This window comes from Salminus brasiliensis, chromosome 17 (genome assembly GCF_030463535.1).
Source record: "Salminus brasiliensis chromosome 17, fSalBra1.hap2, whole genome shotgun sequence".
Lineage (NCBI taxonomy): Eukaryota > Metazoa > Chordata > Actinopteri > Characiformes > Bryconidae > Salminus > Salminus brasiliensis.
Window position 1 is genome coordinate 426,360 of NC_132894.1, and position 9,022 is coordinate 435,381.

Consider the following 9,022-nt stretch of genomic DNA (forward strand, 5'->3'; position numbering starts at 1 on the left):
ATTCATATGGAATATTCATATTTGCTCTTGAAGGACTGCTGCTATAAAAGAGGTGTGTGCAGAACCACGACTTGCTGGATAAAAAAAAACACCTACATGAAAACTATGAAAATATAAAGCAATCCCCAAACTGATGAGGTCATATTGAAGCTGTATTTGAACATTTACAGATATGAGGAAACTGGAGCTTCCTCAAAGCCAGAATCACAGTTAGAACATAAGTGGTAAACTTGCACAACTGTGGTATGACACCTGCTGAAGTTCCCCAAATTGTGGAGAAGATAAGAACTAAAAGACAAGATGAAAATATCTCCAATAACAATCATAAACCCTCTGTTGTTTTATTACAGTAATCGTATTCTTTTGTCTAAACCATTAAGATATTTATAGACCAGTAGTACCTGTAGTAGTAACACACTGTCTGTACTGTAACATACTGGTATCCAGTGTAAGGCTGTAGGAATGGGGTGATGTTCTCTTCCTGCTCCAGTGGGAGCTCTGGCAGCTGCATTTTTAATAAACTGGTCCAGTTTGAAGACCATTACAGTAATCAGTCCTGCTGGAAATAAAGGAGTGGGCGAGCTTCTCCAGGTGGGGTTTAGTCAAAACATCCCAGACTAAAGCGTGTTTGCATTCTTATGATTAAAGACCAGCTAAAATGTTTCTTAAAAATAATATTTTACAATAAAACCACAGCAAAACCACACCACTGCAGCACCTCAACAAGCTCTGAAAGCCAAGACCTACATACTAAAGCAGTAGTCTGTGTGACTTTCTGGCAGCAGCGTACATGGCTTAGTTCACAGGCTCGTGTGCCAGCTACAGAAGGCCTGATGGATGGGGACCAGGCGTGAGAATTAGTTTGGAACATTATGAATGCAATTATACGAGGCCGTGTAATATCAATGTGATATTGCTTTACCTAGGACTTTATGCTCCAGCTACTGTCCAAGTTCTCTAATTCAGTGTGGTTCTTTCCCAGTCTGACTTGATTGCACGTCATGTCATTATTGACCTTTCTCAGGGATATGACTGGGCATTATTAAGTGTCATAGGCAAATTATTAGATATTTCCTTACCTGGGTGCTCAATAATAATGTTCTCCATAAATTTGCATTGCCCAGACAATATCCATAACAGCCTAATTCAGTGCAGTATGCTGTATCACACAAAGAACACTGACACAACTGACATAACGATACGCAGCGGGCCCGGGTGCGAATCACAGTGTGTATTCAGTGCATGCAGAAGTAAACATCTCAAGGGTAAAACCTTAGACCTCAAACCTCAGGCTAGACATTGAGTAATCTGTCATTTCTCTTTTTCAAGTTTGTGTGCTAGCTATGGAACCAGATGTGCAGATGTGTAATATTCTTAATTTCAGTGTTCTCTTCATGTTACAGGAACAGGTTTCTGAAATACGCCTGAAGGAAGTGACAGCAAACAGGAGAAGTGTTGATCTGCGCGGCTGTTTATGAAAGTAGTTCTTCTGTCATATAATTATAACATCATGAGGAAGACTGTCAATGCATTCATTTATTTCCATCCATTGACATGAAGGGGGAATGCATCTGCATTGACATGTTTAATTTATCATTGGAATGTAATGCATTATAATAATATTCAGTCATAATTTGTTGGTGTATTGTTGTTATGATCTATATTCTGGTAAAGTATAAATATCTCCTCTAGTCACCTTTCTGTAGTTCTACACTTCTAGTGGATGTTTATAGGGCCAGTGTTGGAAAACCTAATGTTCCTCATCAGAGTTTGATGTGGTTTGTAAACGGCGTGGAAGCTGCAAAAATCTATTCTACACACTTCGTAGGGGAATGTCTTCAGGGGTTCTTTCGTAAAGACAATGAGTCCATGTAGAACCATTTAAACCATTTGAAGGCTCTGGTAAAATACGGTCTGGTCTTTGTAAACGAGGAAATGGTTACATATAAAACTGTTGTCCTTTTCAGAACGTAATCACAGTGTATGCTTTATCTGTCACTGTGAAATACATTATAATTAACTAACATTTAATCTACACTAAAAGCAGGAAAACCAGAGCCCAGTTTTTCACCTCGTAACGATTAATATCTGAGATGAGAGATAAAGACAGTACCAAATGAATCTGGATCTAATCTGAAGGCCAAACAGCCACATTATTCATTGAGCTGCACAGTGGTTTTGCTAGGCTAATTATATAACCTCTAGTGTGGCAGAGATGCTAACCATGGCTCTCCAAGGCCCCAATTACAGCTCCCAGTCTGATTTATCATAATTACACCCTCTCAGAGCACGGCAGCCTCAGAGTGCATCCAGCAATCACCTGCCCGAGGAGAAACATCCATCACAGGTTCCTCATAACTCTGATTAATCCCACACCGGTTTAGGGTTAATCAGATGAGGGGTTAAAAGTCTATAATGAGAATCATTTCCATTTGAAAAGTAAAACAGAGTTAATGAGGCCGCTTATTGACCCCTACTGAAGGACTCCATGTGCTCTGACCCCTACCCCTTCTTCTCCTCCCTCTTCTTGCACCCCAGAACTGAGTAGAGATCTTCAGTGCTAGTTAATGATCAGACACCTGGCTTTGTGGAGGAAAATCATGAACCAGAGGTGTTTAATTAAAATAAAATAAGGTCCAGTTAGAGACAATTTATTCAAGCCAGGGTCCAAAACATCAAATTGTCTAACTTGCATTATGATTTAGTGCCATATCCTGTAAATTGAAGTAGCCTGGCAGTCATACCAACACTTTCCTATCAGTCAAATTACAGTTGAACTGCAATTCAGCACATTTCAGCAGTATTTTTAGGGTCTGTTTTCACACGGAACTGGATGAATTTAAAAAGCTGTATATTAAAATAAACATTTTTCAAATTTCAGTAAAATTGAATAATAAAGCAGAACACTTTTGAAAAACGTGCATCTTAAAATAAAGAGCTTAATAACATGTCTCAAAGTCCTGTTCAACATCGTGACTGTCAGAACCTGTAAGTCCATTCTTGACTAAAAGCTCGGTTTTTGCTCCACTTCCAGCCATCTCTCAACTCTTCCTGTGTGTGTCACTCACTCCAATCTCAACACTCACCATAATGCACAGATGTGATTGGCTGATTAGGGTCACATGTATGTGCATACATGCATGTGCATGTGATTGGTCTGTGAGTTTCCTGAAAAGTTACACCAGATAATAAACATTCCACCAAAATCCTCGATCGTTTATCAGCTACAGGTTCAGGTCCAGATAGGACAGCGTCTGGGTTCGAACCGGACTGTGGTCCAACTTCTAGTGATCTCTGTCATAAAGGATTCCAGTGTATTCTTTGTAATTTAGGATGTTATATGTAGATTTCAGACAATCAAAAGCTTTACTGTGTACAGACAGCTAGAGATGCAGGTTCTGAAGGTGCTAGCTTTTGCACAGGACAGTTCCGTGTTGCAGTAGAACAATACTTTGTCAAAGGAACCATAACAAGCTGTAAAGAACGGAAAGCTATTGTTTGCACTGACGCTTTGTGGCTAAAGGCCGGTACTGTGAACGCTCTAGTCACTGCTGTGTTATTACAACGATTTTAGCATTAGCATTAGGGATAAATGGTTTTCATTGTACGCAGCCTGCAAAGCCTCCCAGTCATGTCTTATGTATAGTGTGAGATTTGTAATGAAGTTCAGATGTTTCTGCATGCTGTGTGTCACTGACTGCAGATAGCAGGGTGCCTCTGAGTAGGTTCTCAGTGAATGGGTCAAAAGGAGTTAAACGGCTTAAAATGAAAACATCTTGCAGAGCGTGCAGAAACGTCCTTCTTAAAAAAGGACCTCATTCATTTTGAACTCTCTCGGGAGCACCCTCTAGTGTCCAGCCAGTCCTGAAGACACTGGGCCTCATTCACCAACATTTCCCTAAGAATGGTCTCAGATGAGTTGTTAAAAAAAGTCCTAACAGAACATCCAAGTCAGATTCATGAGGTCAGATTCAAAGAGAATACAGCTCTGCTCTTAGAGAGGTGATTCCACTGTCCTCCTAAACTGAACACATCCCCTGGAACACTGGAGAACGGCAGGATCTCCTGGATTTCTTCTGAAGAACGGTTGGTAAATGAGGCCCGTTGTTAAGTGGCAGTTCCAATCACTAGAAATTGTCATGATATCATGGTAGTGTAACCAGGTTTCAGGCAGTTGTTAGAAATGAAAACGTCAGCAGTCAGCAGGTCTGTGCCTGGATTATTTACTAAAACACTGTAAAGCTGCTACAGGTAAGGGTATAATTATAGGTTGCAAGTCTCCATCGAAGACGTACTTCTAAACCTCTAATGTCATCATTTCTGAAACGTCATGGTGGTGAAGTATTATAGAAGTAGTTTTTCAGCAGAAATGACAATTCACAAACTGAAGGCCAGGCTCTATTGGGTTTAATGATTACTGGTTCAACACTAAAGCCAAATGGTGCCAAATGATCTCAACACAGAAGACTTTTGAATGGTTGAAGAAGTAAGGTCTGTAGTGTCTGTCCCGGGGCTTTTCTCTGCATTGACGGCAGATAAAAAGAAGCAGTGACTTCACGTGTATCAGAGGAGATGCGTCCTTACCTTCCTCGTTTTGGGAGGACTGCTGCTGCTAGGGGGAGCTACGGACAGGTGGGTTATTTGGCAGAACCAAATTCAGAGAAAAAGTAAAAATAATAAATTAAGAGTTCATTAGTGACTGAAAGTGATCCCTATTCCCTCATTAGTAATGTGTAATAAACAGGTGAGCTGATTAGTTTAATACATAGTGTAAATAATGTGAACACCTTCTCTGATCAGCTTTTATCAGTGTTCCTCAGTCACACAGACACAGAGTGTGAGTTTCATAGACAGACGTTTATTATTAGAAGACACATCGTAAATTCTGAAAAGTGCAGAATGAGAAAAAGGTAAAAGCCTGACAGCGCTACAGGTTTAGTTCTTGGTCCAGGACTGCATTAACCTGCGGTTAGTGTTTCTGCAGTATGATGAGCAGCATGAGTTTTCTACAGTAGCTGTGTAGAGCTGCTGCTGCTGCGGCTTCAGAGCAGCGAGAATCCCATGAATTTCATTTTCAGCGTCTCTTCATCCGACGCCATTAACCTAACACCTGTTCCATAGTAACAAGAGACTCCTGATGCACTTTGGTCTGCATTCAGCTGCTGTAGTTACTCACAGTGTTCACTAGAAATCACGAGTGGATTGTGGGACATTGTAGAGCCTCAACAATCACTCTGGAATTCCACTTTACGATTCAGACACTAAGAGAAAAACGGCCCACATACTCAACAGTGCCCTAAAACACAACTAGGGATCCATTGCGGCTCTCGTCTTTATATCTACAGTATATTCCTGCTTACCGATCTGCACAAGGGTGACAAGTGAATATATCCTCAAGAAATCTTTATTTACAGCAGACATGGCCATCCACATTTTCCACATACAGCTCTTATTAGGCAATCGAGAGATGCAGAGCTTCATGCAGTGTGGGTTACAGAAGGATTCAGATGGGAATTTAGAGTGTTTTAGTGTCTAAAATGGTTTTAGTACAACCAGAGATGATTTCCAGAAAACAGTGGCAACAATGCGATTTCAGTCCAGTGGTGAAGAACATATGGCCAATAGATATCCCTGCAGAAGTTATAGTCTCCCTGAGACCAGCCAGACCAGTGAAGAGGGCTTATACATGCACTCATGGCTCAGTGGATCCTAAAAAGTAACAGAAGGTCCAGTCGCTGTTTCTGCACTGTGTCCGTTTAATTGGTTGTTATCTTCCTGTTCCAGCTTCCTGTAAATAGAACCATACTCAAGCAGATCAGGGACCAAAAGTTGCTGCAGGTGGGTTCTCCAGGTACATTTCTCAATGAATTCAAGTTTGACTGATAGATTTGATGGCATAATCAAGATTAAGGAGAAACAAACTTCTAGAGTGTTTTTATTCCTTGTTTGATGTCTTAGTTAAAGCTTGTTGCTTTGGTGAGACATTCACTTTCCATTTTAGCCTGGAAGTGCTGTGAATACTGTAGGTGTTAGACAATCTGGTTTCCACATTGCACATTTTCAGAGTCAACGAAAAACATGTGGTGAAAGTTGTGAGCTTAAAAATGAGTACAGACCTTCTGTTGTTAAAATCTTTGCAAATGTCTCAAATATCTCCCCTATATTTTCAGTCTGTGATTACAGTTGGACTGCTGAGAGACTTTAACAACTCATCCTGTCAACACCTAGCTTTGCAGACCAGACTTCACAGATGGTGAGAGGACTTGCTCTCAGAAGTCAGAATGCTGAATTATTCCTCTGGCTCTTTACGCTATTGTCTCCGCTGCTCTCAGGGTTCCTCTGGAAGGTGGGGATTTTCATAATAAAACATTTAGGGTAATTTTTCTTCTTTTTAAATGATCTAGATACATATGTGAGTACAAAAGGTTCTTTGCACCATGAGAAGAGAAGAACCACGTTTGGCTTTCTGAAACACTTTCTATGGATAATTTCATAATAAAAATAAGATATTTGTGAGCAAAGAACCTTTAAAATGTTTAAATCTACCTTTTCTATCTAGAGAGGCTACACTTCACTACTGCAACTCCCCTCTGGCTGCTCGTTCCATGTGTACCATCAGACTTTTGTAACTGATCCAGAACACAGTGGCACGACACGACTCCTCAGCTGCACTCTCTATACTGGCTTTCTGTTGCATATTAATGTACATTAGGGTAATGGTCAAACCCAGAGCACTTCCAGCTTCAAGTACAGCTCGGCTCGACCCGCCATCCTTTAAGAGTCACAGAAGACGAGCGTCCAGACTTTTTTCTGTCCTGCACCGAAGTGGTGGAACGAACTTCCTCTGGTTGTCCGAACAGCAGAGTCCAACGCTCACTGTCCTCAAACCCAGACTGAAGACCCTCCTCTTCTGAGAGGACTTAAATCAGCACTAATCCTGCACTCATTAAAGCTTATTGTACTAATGTCTTATTTGATCTGTTTGGTATTCAGGTAAAGTGTAGTGAGTGTATTGTGTATCTAGATATCCACACTTTTGTATTTACCAGCTTCTAGCTTGAGGGAGATTTCAGATCATAGTCAGTACAAACTAGCTAAGGATATTTTCTGAGTAAACAATGAAGCTCTTCTGTAAGTCGTTCTGGATAAGAGCATCTGCTAAATGCCTTACATCTAAACGTAAACATAAATAATCTTTTTCTAGCCGTACTCTAGCCTTTTTTTTTATATCAGACTCTTTCAGTTCCACTCCTGTAGGACCAAAACAATTTGGTGCACAGAATGGAAGAACCCTGCTTTACAGTGTGTGAAGGTTCTTAAAACCTTATAGACAGTGGTCACCAACCCACCCACCAAGTCCTGAAGATCCTGCAGAGTCCTGTGGAGTCTAGATCAAACCACTATCTGCCACACCTGCTCCAGCTAATTAACATGTTCAGAGGTGTTTAATTAGCTGGATCAGATGCATTCATGTTATGCAAGTATGGTGAGGGAGCAGCATAGATGCAGGTTTGAACTACAGTCTGCAGGAAAGAAGGAACGGTGACCACTGCTTTAAAAGGTTTGCATGAATATCTTATTCTAGATCTAACTGTAGTGGTATTTGGTTGGTTGATGCTATCTAAGTAGGAAATCCTGCCCTTCTTTTATGGCTGTGTACATCAACTCTCACAACAAGTGTAAGCAGAGTTAGCAAACTGTTTAATAAAGCAAATCTAATACAGACTTTAATACTGATGGATATTAAAATAACAAAGTGAGACTGTCTGATACTTTTAATCAGCTGAATTAAAGATTTTCAGTAATTTGAGTGTTTTACAAAACAGAGTTTCTCAGTTTGTAAGTCTACAAATATAAATAATTTCATTTTAAACCATTTTTATTGGTTTTCAGTGCTTTCAAAAAGCAAGCATTAGTCTAACGGGATAAAGGTAAATGATACTTCTATTAGAAAAACCTCAACTTTGAACTTAACCTATGTTTCTTTCTTAGAAAGCCTTGTCTGGATGAAGCTCTTTAATGGTTGACATGTTTACCAACAGGATCTGGTAAAAGCCTTATCTGTATGTAACACAGGAGAGTCATTAATTGAACCCAGGTGAATGTGATTCTGATGAACTCTGGTCTTTCTCTAGATCCATGAAAATAAGACTGTTTTGGCCTGTGTCCTCTAGGTCATTTACAATAGGCTCTTTGATTGTTTCTCTAGTCCACTGGGACAGGGTCAGGTGCTTTGTAAAGACAAACAGTTTTCACCTCATTATCCTTTATGTCCCATGGAAATATCCAATTAGCGTTGTGTGCTTCTTGATTTGTCTCTAAAGGCCCAGTGCACTGGTCTGTGGATGGCATCTTCTTTCTAATGGGAGTTATGAATGTCACTTTTTTTTTTGGTCTGAAATTGAATTCTATATAATTCACTGCTTTCTGTGTGACACTGTGTAAATGGTCCATGTGTAAATCATTTTATCACATTGAAATCAACTTTTTAACTTTTGAAACATTTGAATATTTATTTATAGGGTGACTGAACACCAGGCAATAGCAACTGCATCAGTTTGTCATTGGTTAAATATAATTTAGCTAAAATGCGCTTGCAGAAATATTGTTTGCTGGTTGATCTATAAATTATATGTAACACCTTATCTAGTCATTGTAAAATATCACCTGCAAGAACATAAAAAAGCTGCTTTGGGTTTTTAAATCCCATGATGCTTAGCAATAAACAGCAAGCAGGTAATGTATAGTTTATTAAACATACTTAACAACTCAAATAGGGATTAGCCCAACTTTTAACAGTTGTACAATTGACTGGCTCATGACAGTTTTTTTATGTTAGGGCTCTCAAGTCATTTTCAGAATTATTGCACGTCAAAAAAACAGACAGACACCTACAAGAAACAATAGTAAGCCTACAGTATATACAAACCATGGAATTAAACATGCTAATTCACTGCCATGTATAGAGGTGATATCCACTCTAAAATATTGTAGGATTCTTGTTGTAATTTTTAAGGGGTAT